Source organism: Heliangelus exortis, chromosome 1, assembly GCF_036169615.1.
Source record: "Heliangelus exortis chromosome 1, bHelExo1.hap1, whole genome shotgun sequence".
NCBI classification, from domain to species: Eukaryota; Metazoa; Chordata; class Aves; order Apodiformes; family Trochilidae; genus Heliangelus; species Heliangelus exortis.
Window position 1 is genome coordinate 91,188,181 of NC_092422.1, and position 19,620 is coordinate 91,207,800.

At 41.8% G+C, this 19,620-nt stretch overlaps 1 long non-coding RNA gene across 1 annotated transcript; it reads right to left on the bottom strand.

The window, feature by feature from the left end:
- Positions 1-1,621: 1,621 nt before the first annotated feature.
- Positions 1,622-19,350, bottom strand: LOC139800524 (uncharacterized). The gene is made up of 5 exons (XR_011727781.1): positions 19,156-19,350; positions 16,764-16,925; positions 16,396-16,622; positions 4,319-4,393; positions 1,622-3,036 (listed from the first exon to the last, which is right to left on the bottom strand). It is a non-coding gene; the product is annotated as an uncharacterized lncRNA (long non-coding RNA).
- Positions 19,351-19,620: the final 270 nt, after the last annotated feature.

Genomic DNA, 19,620 nt, shown 5'->3' on the forward strand with positions numbered 1-19,620 from the left:
TCATTAAAATTGATCTTGAATTCAGCAAGTAAATCAACACTCACCCAAGACAATACATTAAATTAATCAGGCACAAAATACCCCATACAGATCAGTGGGCCAGAAACTTTTAAAAACTAAGCACAACAGAAACTTTCAGTTCTTGGTCAATATCAAAGTACCATGATGTTTCACCACAAAGCACCACATATAATTAGCAATCAATTACTCGTTAAAATAGCCCCATGAAGCAAGCATGTGAGCACATACAATGTCTCTCATTCCCTTTAGCTCGCTGGGCCCTGAACTTATTTCATAAATAAAATAAAAGCACTTCTGGGGTGTGCAAAAAGGCAAAAGAACTTGTTGAGGTCCTGGGGTTGCTTCCTTGGCTGGCAGACTGTGATGGGTACAGCAGACATGACCAGGAGACTTGGCTTCCTCACTCTCCTGAAGGATAAGCCCTCACACTGCTGAAAAAACTCCCTTTTCTGCACAAATCCCAGACTTTCTTGGTGGAACTCCATATGCCCCAGCAGGAAGAGAGAGGATGGCAAGGTCCTCCCTACAAGGTCCCAAGCTACCAGGGCTTGTGTCACTGGAATACATCCCAACTTCTCCTCATCTGCAGATGCCTGATCTCCCCAGATCCATGTGTCATCTCCTCCACCATGCAGGACCATGCCACAGAAAATCCTCTCCAACAAGGAAGCAGTACTTTTTGTGATTAATGTGTCCCCAAGGCTTGTAAACCTTCAAAGGGCAAACGATGGCTTGAGAGCCCCATCCTCTGGTGCTATTTCCACTGTGACCCTGCTCCTGCCTGCCCACCAGGCCATGACCTTCAGTCAGCATCTGTCATGGTCAGCCTAAGACTTGATTTTCCAACACCAGATGGCCCATCCATATTTCTAATGTAAGCTTTGCATGACAGACACACATTGTATACACCACTCTGGTGGTGCCAGGAGCTTTTATCAGCAAAGGGCTCTTCTAAGTGTGGAGCTGCCAGACAAAGAGAGCAGCTTCCCAGAATCCAGACAGGAATGAACTGAGGGAAACACATGGGGACTGTAAAATAGACACAGATAAAATAGCCTGATCACTAAAAATATTTTTTGAAAAAAAATTAATAAGGGGAAACAAAGAAGATTTTCTGGAAGCCCTGAAGTGTGACCCCCTAACTCCATGATGTTCAATGACACAAACTCTATGTGAAAAGACTACTCTAGTTGTACAGTCTGCTGCCCACAACTCTGGTTTGCCATGAAGCTTCATTGATGTAGGGATTTTAAAATTTCCTTGCAAGGTCTACATGGTCCCAGGGAGCTAAACCAGGAATGGCCAGGAGACAATGTTTAAGGAAGGATGAGTTTTAGCTCATGGGGGTGATCCAGATAGTTGAGCAGAGTTATTGCTGAAGTGGACTCTAAGGTTGCATTTCTGAGAAAATACAACAAACAAGGTGCCAGTAACTGGGAATTAAGACCATAGGCATCCTTCTTAGTAAAATCTGCTGTCTTAAGAAGTGCTGCTGGTCCTTAGTGTGACACACAAGCTGAGCACTGACAATAAAGTTTAGGGCTTCTTCTGAGGGCTGAGCTTGAGGGCTTGGAGTCAGTGAAGCCACCACTGCAGAGTGCTGGGCTGGGCAGGTGAGCCCCAAAGTGCCAGAAAGCCTGGTCAGCCCCAGGGCTGGTAATATGGGTTGAAATACAGCTCCCCAGGGAACATTCAGGAAAGGGAGCTCAGCCAGCTGACTCATGGTCTTTTTTTATGCCACTGGCTTTCAGATAGACACCAAAAGAATAAAAAAAGAAAAATCTTGGCAGCTCCTTTGCTAGGAGAACAGCCTAGAAGTACTTATTATTAAAAGGAGTTATTGAGCACTGACATTCAGTGTTTCCATTTTTCAACCTTTTCTGGTTTTTTTCTTCTTTTTTTCTTTGTGTTTGTTGTAAAAACAGCAGAATAATAGCAATTTATTAAGAACTGGCATTCACTCAGAATAGTTCCCCTTAATGTGAATGCTCTTACTGACACTGTAGAATTTATTTACAGTTTCTCTTTCTTCTTCAGTTCATTGTTTGGATGTACCATAGGACACAAATAAAAAAGTTATTTATGCTAAACAGATGTACTGTGAAAAGCCAAATGCAACATGGATGATAACCAGAAGCTGGGCAAGCCCTAGCAGATAAGCTGCCTTTGACTATGGTTTTCCTTCATGCCCATGGTTGTTATAGCAGTTTTCTCTGTTGCTCACTTCACATGCAAGTATCCAGAAATGCAGATCTAAGTCCTCATTACTTCCAGAGGCTGAAGAGTAAAGTGTGAGCACCACCTCCAAAGTGCTTTTTTAGCCACCTTGTGTCTCAATGCCTTTCCCACTTGAAAAATTAAAAAAACCCCAAACAACCAAACAAAACCCCCCTAACAAAACAACAAACATACAAGGAGAGATAAAACCAAAACAACATAAAAAACCCTAACGTAGTGTGTAGAAAGTTGAAGTGCTGCCTGGATTTACCTCAGACACATTCATCTCCAGCCATGGTCCCCCCAGACCATGTGGAGATTATCCTGCCACTGCTTGTAGGTAAAGCATACACAACACCCTCTAGTCCTATTCAGACATGGCAAGGCAAACAAAAACACAGCATGCTCATGGCAAGGTGCACTCAAGTTGTCTCCTATGGTGCATCAGATGGAGCCAGGCCCATCCTACAGAGCTTAAGATCAAGAAATGGACAAACACATGAAAGCACTTGGTCCCCAGGGCTGCCAAATGCCTGCTCCCTGTGCAGTCGGTGAGGAGAGATGCACAAGATGTGCTACAGGTGTTCTGTCTGAGGTTCACAGTTTCTTCTTTGACCACCTAGGGAGCCAGGGCCTGGAAAGTAGGTGGTCTGAATCACATGTCACTCTCTCAGCCAAAGATATCAAAGGAGGAAAAAAAAGGACACAGCTGGATACTCTTCTGCTTTCTCCTGAATGTGAGCCATGGCTGTGTCTCTCCCTCACAATTCATCCCATTGATGTTGTTCAGTTGTCACCCTCTAAAGCATTCATTTAACTCAGAGGGGAAGAAAAAGTCAATTAAAACAAAAAAAAAAACCAAAAAAAACAACAATGAATTTTCAACATATTGTCCCAAATAGAAAGCTGGACCAGGTGCAGACCCCTGATTAGAATCAAGTGATGGGAAGATGTCCTAATTGTTCAGCTGAGCTTATTGCAGAGACCTGGCTCTGAAGCCTGTATACAATGAAGCAATTCATTAATAGTTGGGCTTTCACCTTCCTGGCAATAGATGAGTCATGTCTTTGAGAAGGTCAGTGCCTTGATTTTAAGAATAGAATAGAAGGATCATTTACCCTGCAGTGCACAGGCAGTACAGTTTTCAGCATTAAGACTGCATGAGGCCAGTATCTCCATCTACCTGGTGCCTTGGTTGCCTCTGCATGGCTGAGCCATGAGGGAACCACTGACCCAATTTACAGCTAATCATGTCAACCTCAGTAACAACAGCAATTTGCTCAGGCCTGGGTATCTGTTAAATTTCTTAAGTTTCTCACCTTCTTCATTGGCAGCCAAGCTCTCCAGTCCGTATGTAAGATTCCCTTAGAGCAATCTGATTCCTTGTTTACAGGACAGTCCATGTGTCTGCCTCATGACTAAAGCCCCAGATAGGCAATATTATTAACTTTTTCGAGAAATGCTCTCAAAAGCCCAAGTAATCTCACTCTTTTTCAGTGCATTACTTAGTGCCATACTCTGAGCATCACAAAGAGTTCTTCACAATATGAGGTAGCTTGAACCTGAGGAGAGCAGGCACAAGGATGTTTTGGTTCCTGTTTTCAAAGCAGAGACAATCAATAGTTTAATTTCCTTATAAGCCAGGACAAGAGAATCACCTGGCTAAAAGGTGGTCTTTCTGAAAACCTTCATCCTGTGTCAGATGGGGAAAGCAACTAGTACACCTGGTATCAGGCTTTTGAGGGGAGATACTTATAAAAATAAGAATTCCATTGTGTGATGACTCATGAGAGGCAAGAAGGGTTTGTTGAGAATACCAGACTAGTGTGAAAAGAGCCCAAAACTGAGAGATAGAGAATGTTTCTATACCCTACCTGCCACCAAGTACCAGCCTGCCATCAGAACATAACTGGTCTTGAATACGTTAGCACATCTCTTGGACAGAAATGGTTGAAAAATCTTATTAAAGCAACTAAAGGGGAAAAAAAATTGGACCAAACAGTTTTACGTCCTTCTTCCCCCCAGGAAAACAAGAAGCATCCAGAGAAGCTTCCAAATAATACATTTAATTTTCACCTACCTCTTCCACCCACTCAGTGTAGGTGCACTGGAAGGATTTGTCTAGCTTCTAATATTTCATTTGCAAGAAACATCCCTGTGAAGGAACCAAAGTGTTCAGGTGACAGAGTTTCAGATTCTCATGGCTTCATATTTTCTCCTTCAAAAAGCTCTGGAGAGAAAAAATGTGGACCAGCTGCCCAAGTTGTATCTAGTCCTTTGGCTCTTTTTCTCAGTACTAGGTTTGGAAGACATTTCTACCCCCTTTGGGAGAGAAATTAAAACCATAGGCTTTCCCAGAATAACCACATTTATACAAGCTTCACTTCCCTAGAGGAGAAGGAAAGGGAGTCAAAACCTCAAAGATTGTTTTAGAACTTTTATGGTTCTTTGCCAGAAATTTCTAAAAGAGTTCATGTGGCCATAAATCAGCAGAACTGGTCAATGTGCAGAGACAACTGACCAAAAGGCTCACCCAATGCTAGATAATTCACATTTCTGAGAAAGCCATGAAACAAAAGATTTTGCCTTAAAAAGCAATGGGTTCTTTAACTTCTCTTAGATTCGTCACACACTGCGTGAACTTTCATGATTACAAGGATCAACGTAACTGAATTAATGAAAAAGTATACCCAGACAATAAAAAGACAACTCTGTGCTGGCAAAATTACAAGTATGCACAAGGTGACAAAAACCTCCACACTTAGCCATAAAATTCTTGCGGAAATATTCTCCCAACACTTCTGTTCGGCTGAAAGACAACCACTAGCATCTTTTTGTCTTTTGAATCTCCTATTCACAGGGATTTTTATGTCAGAAGAGTGGATATTTGTCTCCTTTCAAGTAGAGCTCATTTTCTCAGGGCTACAGAGGCCATTTTTCTGGAGGAGGAACTAATGATTCTGCCTGTCTCAACTTATATTTTAAATGCAATTAATTTTTAGAGTGAACAAAGCCTGTCTGAAAAATCTGTAGTCTTGAAGACATATTCACTCAAGATGAATACAAAATGGAGGGGATTTTTTTAATGACAAAGGTGAGGATCTTATCCCATATAATTTTAGGAATAAATGTAGATATTGGCAGTAAGTACTATGGTCTTTCAAACACTCTGAAGATTCCTATATTCTGAATGAGTCTTCCCTGCTTTTAGATATGCAGTGAATCAGAAAGAGGGGCCTCTGAGACCATTTTCCAAATATCATTTGCAGCCCTTAGCTGATACAGAAGAGACCAGGGAAGTTCTTTGCATTATCCTTGTGTCCTGGAACAGAAAACACAGGGCTTTCTTTGAAACTCTTTTTGGGAAAAATATCCTTATGCTCCAAATTTTATTGAGCAGGGTGGCAGGCTCAAGTTTCCAGACAATGTTCAGAAATAGTTCACTTACAATGCCAGTGGCCCAAAGACTACAATAACTTTTACTGTAGTGTTAACTAGGAAGTACAGTTGTTGGTAAATGTCCTAGGCAGATCTCTCTTAAGTTAGTGACTGCATTACCTAAGTAGTCAAAGAAAACATCCTCAAAGCATCTACAACAGGATTTATTATGGCCACAATGAGTGCTAAGACCTGGAGAGCTCATAGGTAAGAGGAGACCCATAACATACAGATATACTTTCCTTGTCCCAATAGCTCAACATCACACCCAGGTGGTGTAACTCACCAAGTCCCACGAGGGAAGATGCTCATGGAGTGAGCTCACAGAGGCACCCTTTGTTCTGTGGTCATACTGCAGAGTAAATTGTGTGAACACACAATGCACATTAAACACAGGTCAGGCCCACACCAGATCACATATGACCAAAATGTCATTCAGGGCTAATGGATGAAGAATTACATTGGTTTGAGGTCATTCTTTCTCTAGTAGATCCATAACTAGATCATCCTGGTTCATGGCAACTAAAATATCTTCATAGGTGCTTTTTTCATTCGTGCTTCCTGGGTTCTGTCTATCCTACAAGACAAACAACTAAAGACCCCAACCTATGAAAGCTGCATTATATTGGGTCATCAAAGCCCATGGCAACATTCCAAATACAGCACTTAATTTTGGCTTTTGCCAAAAATTCCCTGTCGCCTTGGCTTATGGGCAAAAAACCTGATTAACTCATACACTGACAGAAGACTGACAACATAAGGCCTTCATGAAGTGGTGATGCAGGGCTTTGTGAGATAACTTGAATGCCTCTACTTCTGGTAAAAATCCTCTTCCATCCCTTGTTACTGTGCTTTGGGAGACAGCAATGCACATGTATATGTAGAGCAGCAGGGATTTTTACACCCCCACAAGGCTTCACAGACCAGCTCCAGCAGATTCAGCTGATTTATAGGAGATGGCCTGCACCCACCTATTGCAATTTACTGTCCAAGAAAGAGATTTTATGAGGTGGTTGCTCAAGACAACAGCAGTGCAAGACAGTGACCCTCAGGAGCCTCCCAGTTTAATATTCAAAAATTTGTTGAAGCTTCACAAAGGACCCGGGGCAGAACACTTATACATTGCTAAGAATGCTCATGCTCAGGTGGTTGCTGTAATAGATGGACACTTTGGAGCACTTTTATTTTTAAATAAAGCTCTGAAGCTAGCCAGTTTTTAAGGATCAACAAGTCAGAGCAAGCATCCCCCTCTCCATGAACGATGTGGTTATCTCTGCATTACAAGGTTTCACCAGTGTTTTTTAACTATGGGGTGCTTTTTTAAATTGAAGACCAGGCACACTGGTCAGCAAAATGAAAAGACAGAGCCCTGGGCAGTATTCAGTTCATAAGTACCTGCCAATTTGTTTTGCAATTGCACTGTTATTTAAAAATGACAGTGTTGAATTTAAAAGTTTCGGCTGGGTATGGAACTGTGCAGCTCCATGGCAGATCTGCCAGAGCACTCTGTCTGCCAGCCCATAAAACATTTTGTGATCAGCTGTGCCAACCTAAATGAAGTGGATTTGAGGTCAAGCTGTATTCTCAGCTGAATGGTCTGCAGACACCCTGAGAAAGAGCAGCAGAAATACCCCCTTTACCTGTAAAGCATATTGGAAATAAATGAATAAGAAATCAAACAAAAAAGGAAAAATCCACTCACTGTTCTCATGCTCTTTTTTATGAGGTTGAGCAATATTTATTTGAAAGCTGTAAAACCACAAGTACTTGGCATCTGCCCTCTTTGATCGCAGCAGAGTTTAATGTAGGGCAGGGGCATCATTTAGCTGCTTTTAGCAAAGTTAAAATTGGCCCTTTGAATCATTATATTTTTCTTTAAAACCCGCCTGTACATGGATGTGCTGAGACACCATTTTATATACAAATTTAATACATATACACACCTCCACTTGTTTTCTTCCTTGGCTCATCAATACTGAAGAGAGTCAAATGAAGCCAATAGACCAACCATTGGCAAAAATGACTGAAAGGTTGTCAGCACACAACATGACCACAGATGCAGCCCTTAACTTCCTTCTGTTTTAGCTTGCAAAAATGTCTGCTTGCCATCCAGCTCAGACACAGGTACTGAAGCCCGATTAACATCTTTTAAATAGATTGAAATCATCATATAAACACAGCTTGTAAAATGCAGAGAATTATCATTATTTTACCAGGCCAAATCCTGACATCATTGCCTTTTTCCACTGAGAGAAGAAAATTATCTTGGCTCCAACACTGGTTTTGCCTCACTAAAATCCGAACAAAAACAGACTGAGGGAAGACTTCAGGATCTATCCAGAGATTATTTATTCTTAGGACCAGAAACTCATACTAATGAATTTCACCACAAAATACCTTGGCTTCAGAGTGATCTCTCTGACACTTCTGTAGGCCTCCTGTAGCAGGCTGGCCAGTCAGCACAGCTATAAAAAGTGAGGTGAGCTCTTCCTTTGCGCAAAGGAAGGGCTGTGCTAATGTGCTGGACCAAGGGACAGACCATCACTCAACTTGCAGCTGCTTGCTGCTTCTCTTCAAAATTGTCCTGAGCCATGGATGATCTCAGGGGTCAGGAGCTCTTCCCATATGGGTCTTCACTGACTCTTCCCAGCTTCCATTAGGGCAAAGGGCACGATGAAAGTGCGTTTCCATTTCAGGTAGCACCAGGTCCAGTGTGGCTCTATTGTCAAGAAAGTAATTTCATCTAAGAAATTGCTTTCAACAATGGACACCACAACATCTAAGTAGGTTGTTTTGTCAGCAGTGCTAGGGTTTTAATGGAAACGTTTCCATTTCAAGACCAATGCTCAGTACCCTGATGGTTGTGGTCCTGTGCTTGGCATGTGGAGTCCTAAATTCAAGTCACCCAGACTGAAACACAGTAAAGGCTTGGAATAAAAATTGTCAACTCTGCTTTGGGCAAGGCAGGAATTTGAAACTGAATTTCCTATGAGCCAAACCAGTAACTCAGCCATCAGGCTTTGGATCACACTGGTCTTGTCTGTGGGCCAAGTAACCCTGAAAGCAACTGTGGAAGGCATCTTCCAGTCCAGCTCTAATCACTGTAACAGGAAGCAAAGTAACTTGATTTCATGATACCTGGCTCTTCAACCCTGGTTCTGCAAGAGCTGTCCAAATGCCAGCTTCATCAGTTGAAATCCTGGGTCAGTTAAGTGCTCTCTCTTCTCCCATCCTGACACCAATGGGGAGTACTTGTCTTACAACATGCTCACTGCATGACTTATATTAGATTAACTTGGCTGTCGAGGTGGAACCAAGGATTTTTTGGTTTTGTTGTTAAAGCTGGGTGCCCAGCTCATTGAATTTCATTAATATAAGAAATATTTCAATATATCAGAAAAACTAACACTTTTCAAATATTCAGTAAACACTAGAATAACACCAGTAATATTGGAACACCTAGTGTTGGAAAAGTACAGACATTAGAACTGAAAAAAATTACTTCTCATAGAGATGGATCTATGGTTTCTATGTGTTTTCTATCAGAAAGTAGATCCTGCACAACATGAACAAAAAATCTTCACTGCTGCTGGGTGACTCATGTTTAGAAATACTTCCATCCTAAGTCCCTTTGTCCTTCTGACTAAAGGACACTGAAGTCAGTGACACACAAATTTACCACCTCCACCTGCACTGCAACAGTCTGGAACATCTGATCTTTAAATAGGAGAGATCAGGAGAGTCACTCAGCTGAGCTCTTGGATGACATTTCTAGGTACCAATAATTTTAGAGAGGCCAACACTTCCACTGCCTACAGATCTTGAGAACAGAAGTCAGCCACTTTTCACATACTCCTTTTTTCACTGTTTATCATAGTCTACATAGGTTTACACACATGCTCCTTTAAGGGTTGAACTTTAAAAGCATGAGATACCCACATTCATGCACACTAAGTGGTAACTGAGCATACTTAATACCACTGAACATGTGTCTTACTAGCAAAGGGCATAACCTAAGTACAGGAAATTTAAGCAAAAGAATAAAAGGCTTAGCTTATTGCAAGCAATATTAATTTTTCATAGTAAACTCTGCTTACAAGAGCAAACATTTATCTCCTTTGAGAGACTTTGCATAGCAGGATAAGCAAAAATATCCCTTTGCCATCTATGAATGAACAGCATTCTGTGAAGTATGATAGTGCTTGTCATCCTCTGTGCCGTGTCAGGGCAAGAAAGATGGCAACTACTTTGTGCATAAGGCAGTGTTGCTACTCAGTAATTTCTTGCTTATCTGCCAGGCCAGCTAAACAACCAGATAATACTCAAATGAAACAGGAGACTGTAAATTATTCACAAGAAAACTTAGTGCTGCTTCACCCAACCCCATCAAGCGGGAGCAGCTGAGACACCCCAACATCCCCTTCACAGGAGTGTTTAGGGCACTTTGACTCAGAGCATTTGGATATGAGGCACCTGCCAGAGCCCACTTTGGTCCCTGCTTGCCTCAAGCTCCCTGCACAACAGGTAGGACACAGCCAGAGACTCCCAATCCCATCTACAGTCTAAAAGCTCTGCAGCAGAGTAGTCAGCCAATACTGCTTTTGATGTAAATATGAAGTCCTTGGAGCTTCAGAGTTACCTGGGGCATGCTGAGACAGCCTGACCCTCTTCTATTTAAACCCTACCTCTCCTTGACTCCCTGAGCAACAGATTGGGAAATGGGAGTGGGCATCATGGCCAGCCAGACATGTCATGATTTCCATGGCATCACTGCAGCTCAGAGTTACCTGCAGGCTTTTGAAAATATCTGTCATTCCTGTAGCATGGTGAACAGGCCTTCTCATTGCTAAAAGGGTCATAAACTGCCTAGACTTTTTTATGCAAAACAGGGTTATTCTAGTCATTCCCAATGGCCCCTCCTATCTTGTAATACCAGCTGTGCTCCCAAAGGCAGCAGGAGGTGGCTCCAGAACCACCTGATAGTCTCAAACAGCTTTAAGGCTGGGTTGGCTGTATTGTTCTATGTCCACATTAACAGACAGTACGGTGGTCTTGTTTTTCCTCCAGTGGATGATCATCTTGATTTCCAAGGTAATTTGCCTCCTCACTCTGTATGCTGCATGGAGGCCTACAAATCACATTGCCACCATGAGATGATACTCACTGACACGTCTGAAATACCAGCAGGCAGCATAGATGAACCATCAAAATATTTCCTCTTCCAAGATAGACAACTACCATTAGACACAACTTCCCTGCCACTCACCTACTTCAGGTTCTCCTGTCTCTCCCTGTCACCCTGCATGTCCCTCCTGTCATTCCTGCTTCTCTCTCAGTGCTTTGCAGAGGTCACCCAACAAATCTCTGCCAGGGCTGGGGAGTTGCACAGGGCTGATTGGTAACTGCCAGGGTCAGACTAGAAAGAATCAGCCAGAATGGAGAGAAAGTCCATTAGCAAAGACTGAAATACTCTAAAAGTCACAGTAAGATTTAAGCCTACCCTGAAGCTTGCAACATACCTGGTTTGTTTTCACAATGGATAGCTCAGAACGGCAAAAGAAAAAGTACACTAGAAATTGAAGAGTTGGCCATTGTCCAAGTAAGAACACGCAGACACTTAGCACTTCTTCTTTAACAGCAAAGGGAGCAAAACCATAAAACAGTTGTTGCTGGTTCAGTGGGTTCACAGCATGGAGAAAGCTGTTGCTTTTCTGTCAGAAAACGGCTGCTGAACAGAGGAAGATGGAGTGATATATGGATTTTCCTGAGAGCTCAGCAGCACAGCTGCAAAATATTAAGATGGAGCAGCACTGCACAGGGTCCGGGCTCTGCTAGGACATCCAGCGTGGTCCCTCAGAGACCACCACCTCTCCTGGGTGAGGAGCAGGGGAAAACAAACACAACAGTGCTGCACTGCCGGAGAGAGGAGGAGGAAGGCAGCCAGGGGGCTGAGTGGGAAGGAAACCAAGGGAAGTCAGCTGCCTGGGACACAGGAGAAACAGAAGAGGCTGAGGATGTCAACACAGATGAGGTGCTGGTGAAGAGAAGAAGGGGTGGGAGGAGGGAAGGCTCAGCTGGCCAAGAAATGAATCCCAGCCATACAAACACCACATGGGGACAAGGAGTGGAAAACAGGGAAAAGCACAGTCCCAAAAATACCTAGGGGAACATGCACAGGAGTAGTTACCACGATGTAAAGAGTGTGTGCATTTCCATCCAGTCAGCTGCTTTCTGATTAGGGATTGAGCACACACACTGAGCCTTTCCCACAGCCAGCAGAGGTTGACTGGCCCCATCTCCACAAAGAGTTAGGGAAAACACTCCTGCTTATCACAGGGTGAGAAAGTGCACATGGGTAGTTCTTGAGGAATTGCTTCATACATTAAGTAATTAATTTGTGTATGTTTCTGTACCTTAGGCTGAGGTACCTGTGAAAGCTTTTCTCAAAGGGGTATAGCATCCTGAAGAAAAGAAGCTGACTCTGGAGTCTAGATTCTTCAGATGGAGTGGTTTTCAGAGTCGTGGGAAAACAGCAAGTAATCTGAGGAAGGTTAAGGTTATAAACCATTGAAAGTACAAAGCCAGAGAAGTAGTAGGTTAATGCCAAGCCAGAGTGGGATTCATCTGAAGAAATTAACTACAACTTCATTATTTGATTTCACAGTAATTTGAGTTGATTTTAGTAGGCAGGTGACCTCTCTAGAATATTTGTCAATGTCCCAGTTAGCTGCTGCAACCAAGGTCTAGCCAAGGCAGCTAAATGTATAAATTAGTCCTTGACCTAATCACCAATTATTTGAAAGTCTTTTGTATATGAACTCTAGATGCAGAGACTGGTTGGCTAAACTACAAAAGATCTAGAATTTTCCTAACCATTTTTTTGTGCTTTGAGGTTAAAAATACTTTGTTTAAAAAAGGAAAAAGAAAGAGTGAAAAGGAGGGGGAAATTAAAAACTAACCTTACTCCAAACCCTTGGGGAGCAAAATGCAACAGCTTGAGACAAGTAAAGCATGCTGCATTTGGCACTGAGCAGTGTGCTACAAAACAAGAAACATACACTTGAACACATTTCCAGATCTCCTAGTAAACAAAAATACCCACTGCCCAGAGAGGGTCAGCTGAAAGAATCCCAGGCTGTAAGGCAAATTTCCTAGAGAAAACTATTAGCCAACACCAGATCTTTGGAAATGCAAGAGGTAACCATGGGAGCAGACCCCACTTTCAGCAGTACAGCAGGAATGATACCTAAATGCTCACAGACCCTGCCAGAGGTAACAGTGCAGAAAGCAAGTCCTCTTTCAGAAGTTACATATGGATATTTCCCTGTGATTGATGTTTTCAGGTCCTGGAGTAAACAGAGTAATACCCTTTCACTTACTAATAGTTTTAATACTCCCTGCTATCAATTTTGACCCCTCCTAGCTGAGATTCAATTCTATTGCTCATGGGTACCATGAATCTGTTCACAGCTCTTTCACCAAAGTGAGTACCTCAGCCAGAGCCTCCAAAAATTCCAGCTGCCCCTCAACTGGGTCTGAAAAGGAACAGCAGACATTCATAGCCCTGGGTTTCAGCCAGTCTTATTTATGGTCCTGAGAACAACACAGGGAAGTGACCCATATTAGCTTTTTAATACAGGCCTAACTTAGAGGCAAATCCCATGTACTTCTGAGGCCTGACACACAGTTTCATACTCCTTGTAAGAAATAGTGCTGGTATCCTTGGGTTCAGTGTCAGAAAAATGGAACATTTGGATCATTAGCAGATAACATAGCAAGTTATGTGGTAGGAAAATACATCTTAATTATGGATGCAAAACCACTGCTGAGAAGCTGTGGGGAACAAAACTTGTGCTGCTACATGACTGCACCACTTCTTGTGTGAAATTTACTGATGTGGAAAATATATTCCTTAGACCACAAGAAAATCTCAGTGCTGGGTTCCCTTCACAAAAAGAAACCTGAGAAGACCCATACATTTGCTATCTTGTTTAAAATGCCTAATATAGTTACTAGACATGATTTCAAGTCAAGAGATTTTTCGAACACTCTTCAGCTGCCATGCCAGAATGAGCTTAATGCTGGGTCAAACTGTTTGAAGCAGAAATGGAGAAAATTTTCTAAAAGAGCTTGCTACATTGCCTCCAAGGAAATTGCCTCAGAAATAAAATATCGAGACAGCCATTGGCTTTTGGTGTTGGGCCCACTGGCAATTACATAGCCAAGCAATAGTCAACACACACCAGATTTATCCAGGAGGAGTACTTTTTCGCCCACGTTGTTGGCATTGTAGGTTTGAAATCTATGGCAACCAGGGATATTGGGTACGGGAGCATGAAGATCTACAGCCCACCAGAACAATTCTAAACATTTGCTGCCAGCTCCTGGGAGATTTACGTGGCTCCTTTCTCGGATATTTTCTAGCCTCTCCCATCACATCCTCCTAAGGACACTTGAGGCACAGACCCTCCAAGAAATCTCTTGAGTTACCACCACTGTCAGAGAAACTCATCTGGCTCACAATGTACCTGGGTGCTGACTCCAAGAAGCTCTCAGGAGAAAGAGGGAAGCCAACACGAGCCTCTGCCATGAGAATACTTCTTGCAGTCTGCTCCAGGAGAAGCAGACAGCAGGCAGCTATTTCAGGCAGCCACAAGCTCACAACTTACTACTTTTCTAGACACTCCTTGGGATGCATATACTTGCCTGGATGTGTGGGCTGAGTAATGCACAGGCTGCCCAAGAGCTGTCTGTGAGTGTGGAGAACTGTTGTGGATATTGCAAGCTGCAACTTACTGAGTAGCTTAAGGTTACTGTGGCCTTAAAAGGATGGGTGCCACTGATAGGGCTAAAAGAGCTCCTATCAATAGAAATGAGTGTGAAGCTGGAAATGAGTGTGGTCTGGCAGTAAAGCTAAGTTGTCCCCTTGGTGTTCAAGCCAGGTTTGGGCAAACTGGCATCACCCATCATGCAGTTGAACAGGGAGTCACAATCCAGAGCTCCTTCTTCAGGTCTCAAAATGGGTTACAGCTTCAAAACACGAATTTAAGAGAAAAAGACAGCAGCATCTTTACTACAAAGGGGTCCACCATGGAATCCTGAGGTCCTAATTCTAAATTAAAGCACTGAAGGTCACAATAGAACAACTCTCATATGTCAGAGATGTTTGCTCACATTCCAGCTTGGGTCTCATTTACGATGACCTGGAGGTGTTCCTCAGGCAGGTGACACAAGAAGCCTACAGAAGTGGCATAACAGTAGGCAAAAACACAAGGAAAATTAGTTGCCCTGAAGATCACAAGTAGCTGCAGTGGTGCCTGGATAACCCTGAACAGCCAGGATTTCAGCCTGGCAGAACAAAGCTCTGCCAGAGCTAACTTCAGGGTTTCACTGCCTCCTGTTTGGCAGATTAACCACAGATCTGCCATTATCCTGTGACTCACAACTGGTACAACCTCTGTATAAAGCTTTTATATAGCTTCAAATGGGCCGTCAGAAACAAGACCTCTTCACTGTGCTGTTGAAGCTAGCAAATTCAGGAGCAAATGGAAAATCCGACAACTTGAGCAAGGTAAAGACATACTCAAGAAAATACCTACCAAGAGTTGATAGGGTATGTCTGTGCTTGTAAACCCTCCAGAAAGATACTTATTCCCATTCTAACATTCTCATTTAACATTAAGACAATGCATTTATGTGGTCACCAAACAGCAAGAACTATTGTGAAAGACTGTGATATATGAATACAATCTCTCAGCTGTGTGGTGTTCATGCTGATGTACCAGACGAGTTACTCAATAAATTTGCCATGCCAATAACTCTTCCTTCATAATAAAGGGACAGAGGAAACTGCAGTGCTAGAAGAAAGCAAAATACCAATTTTCAATAAAAGGGGAGTTTGTATTATTATATTGAGCTGCTTAATTTTGTCTCATCCTAAATGTACACATTGTACTTTGCACAATGGGCCCTGATCATGGTGGGGTTCTTAGATGCTTTGATAATAATAACAAAAATGAGTAGCAATTAACAAGAAATTCAATGGTCCCAGAAATTACCCCCTCAGAAGTCTGACTACTGTATCTAATAGTAATGGAACAAATATTAAGAAGAATAAAATACTAAACATCTGGAAAATAGCAAACTATTGAGCAATAAGCAGCACAATAGATCTGGTAAAAAAAGATATGGCTGCCTCTTGACACAATTGAAAAAATAACTGCATTATACTCAAAGAAATACATTTAATAGAGCTACGCTGGCCTCTCAGTAAAACATTTGTTCCAGTGCCAAATAAAGTATTTTATTTTTGAAAAAAAATGAGTACAATTAACTTTTTTTGGCATTAAATAATACAAAGATCAGAGCTGCTGAAGGATAGAAAAGTACTAGCTAGCATCCTTTTAAACAGAGAACTAGCAATACATAAGAGGTCAATGTGCTTTTTTTATAGAGAATTTCATTCTGTGTCATTTAGCTCTTTCCTTCAGTCTCCTTGTAATACCATATGAGGTCTCCCAGAAATATATTGCTCTGTGTTGATTTTTTCATTGTCTGAAGATGAGGTTTTGGAGGGAAAAGGGGAATGACAGAGCTATTTATTCTGTCACCCTATGAATTCAAATAACTTCTGAATTTTTGCATAATACTTAATGATTTTTAATCATGACCTGGAAAGAGAGACTCACGAATGAGGAATTCAAGTTGGTATTACCTTACCTCCCACTTCTATTGCCTTTGTCAAATTACCAGCAATAAATCCATCCAGAGCTAAGCCACAGCACAACAAAAGACTTGAGCATATGTTCAGCTGCTGGCACAGCCAGTAGTCACTAAAATTAAGTAACTGCAGTTCCTCTTGGAGGCCTTTTATATCATCAGGTTGTGTTAGGCACTGAGAAATCTTTTCACAAGGATGCAAAAGAAAGTCCCAAGGCATCTGTCACCTTTAAGAGCAAGAAAAACCTGGTGAGGATTTTGCAAGTAATCACCAAGAGGAATTAGGACAAGTTCCACTCACTGAAACATTTTAAAATAGTTGAGGCAAAACTTGAGTAATTATATGATAAAGAACAATCAATCCTTACATAGACTTGGAATGCACTTCCCCTAAGGTCTGGACAGTCTATGAGCAGGGCAGAGCTATTATTGCCAGTGTGGACTTAAGGTAGAAAACTTTACACAGAAGGCTGCACCAAACCCTGGTGTCTTCTCACCCTGAAGGGAAAATGTGGTATGTGAATCTCCCACTGTGATTAAAAAAAAATAAATAAAAAAAAAATAAATAAAAAAAATAAAAAAGGAGAAGCTGTATCTGTCTTCACTCTATTTATTAATAATTTGATTTATGTGAGTTTCTAAAATTAAAGTAAGTAGCAAAACATATGACTGACCAGTGCCCTATGGCTTTCTTCCTCCTGTGGAAACTTGAAAGTGTTTCTTCAATTATTCTGTATTATGTAAAATTCATATGACAACTGGCACTAACGTTAACAGTTTTCAGCTGGGATAGTTACTTGCTTTTTACCAAACTAAAATGGATAAACTGGTGAAAAACAAAAATGGAAGGTCATTTGGTAGTGACATAGAAAATAAATTACATTCACTGTGAACTTAAAATTATAATATCTGGATGGCTAGGAGTGTTAGTCTGATCTGGAAACTGACTGAAATAAAAAGTTTTTTTTTCTTAGTGTCCTATGACTACATACTGCCTCGTTTTCTGGGACTCCACATAAGAACAGCAGCATATGCTTCAGCTAACTAGCAGGTCACAATAAAATCCTCATATCATTTCAAATCAAATCAATCAGCATCCTTTCCTTTATTTATTTGTAGTAAACCAAAATACTGAGAATGGAAAACATTGTAGGCCAAGTAGGTGTTTAATTTGATCAAAAGGGAAACAACTCCAATTTCTTTTGAATACATACTCTGAACCATTTGTTGCTATGAATATTAAAAAATGGCAATGTTTTACTTCAGGACAGTCAAAGTGAAATGTTCCCTTTTTTTTCTTTGGTTTTTTTGGGGGGTTTGTTTTTTTTTTTTTTTTTCCTTATTTGGAGTTTGTTTGGTTTTGTGGCTAAAGGAATTGGGTGTATTTGACATGACACTTCATGAAGGATGTGGGAATGTTAAACAGAAGTAAAAAGAGGGCCTGAGAATGATCCAGAGATTGGCAAATAGCTCTTGCAATGGCAGAGTTTGGGACCTTGTGCTATCCAGCTCACAGGAGGGGAAGTCTGATAGGCAACAGAAAATGAGTCAGTCTTTTAATCCACGTTACGAAAGAGACAGAAGGATCCAGCGGCCAGAAAGCAGCTCAAGATACTCAGGAGTAGTTCAAGAAGAACTAAGACATGCAGCAAATCCTGGGGAGTCTCTGGGCTCCTGAAACCCCAAACAGACAGCAAAACAGACTGAACCAGAGCTTGGCCATCACCAGCTTGGGGCTTTGAGCCCCAGCACTAAGGCAACCTCCTGCCTGACCACAGTGTGCTGGGGTTCACTCTGCCCAAATTCACCAGCATTGATTGCTTCCTCTGTTGGTGTGGCCATTGCAGAAGAATGGATGAAATCCTGCACCTGTTGGAACAGTTAGCATTGCAGTTTTACACCTGGTTAGGTGTAAACACCTGTTTACGGGTGTAAACAGGTGTTAGACATGGCCATGATTGACATGGCTTGGGAGCACATTTAAGCATCTACTCAGTTTCTAGCACAGGATTATTCCTGTAGTCACATGCCACGCTGAACTAGGTACTACGTCCTGTCCTTCCTCTGATATCAGACCAAGTAAATCCACTTTTCTTCGTTTGTAACCCATATGAACACTCTGCTATTAAGAAGTCAACCTGATTGTTTCTAAGTTTGTATTCTGTTGGAAGAAAGTGGGGAGAAATAGGAAGCCAGTGGGGAAAAAAATAGCACAGTGAAAACTGAATGAGAAGTATTAAAATAACCAATACACACAGAACATAAAACAAAAGATGAGGAAGCAAAAGACAGAACTTCTCATCTGAAAATACTGCCATATATAGGACCTGTATTCCTGCCAATATAGCTCTGGAGAGGAGTTTTCTCCTTCACACATAAGGCTCACATTAGCCACAGAGGTTTCAATCCACCATTCCCTTGCAGAAGTAAGTGCGTGAAGAATAATACCTCAGTGGTAAGAGGTTCAGTGTTCACAAATCCCAAATTAGTTTGTGATTTGCAAAACCTCAGGCTCCTCGAGGTTCACTTCTTACAGCACAGTGAGTCACTTCATATAATGAAGTCTCAGTATAATAAAATCTAGATTAAGCTATTGTAGCTCTTAGTTGAGCCAAATCATTTTGCCAAGTTGCTCTTAATACTTTCTGAATGAAAACACACACACACACACACACAAAAACCCAACACAACTAGAACAGGGGCTACTACAGAGTCATAAAGCAGAGCAGTGCTCTGGTGATGGAAAGGAAATTCTGGTACCTCACTGCCTTTGAGAACTCACACCAAACTAACTGTGTGGACTTGCTGCTTTGAGAAGGATGCTTGGAGGGATTTGCCTGTTTGATTCAGACACTACACTGCTGCATCTCATCAGGAAGATCCCCTAAATTTAAAAAAAAAATAAAAGCAGTTGTTTAGAGGTAACAGCCCATTCAGGTTGGCAGAAAACAGAACTTAGCATGTGAATCAGCCCAAAATGTGTTTTCTGCTTTACTCCTGCACAGAGTCAAGCCCAGTTCCACTACACATCAAGCCCAGCAAGTTCCTGCAGAGGCCCATAGCAGCACCCAGCTGCTCACACCCATGGGCCACCAACCTCATCACCCAGGGCCCTTTGTGTTTCATTGAGAGAAATATCTCATTAGGCAGATAAGCTGCCTACATAGAGGGCTTCTCTTCATCACAGAGCGGTTTAAGGCCAACAAAATATATCACTCTGGATAC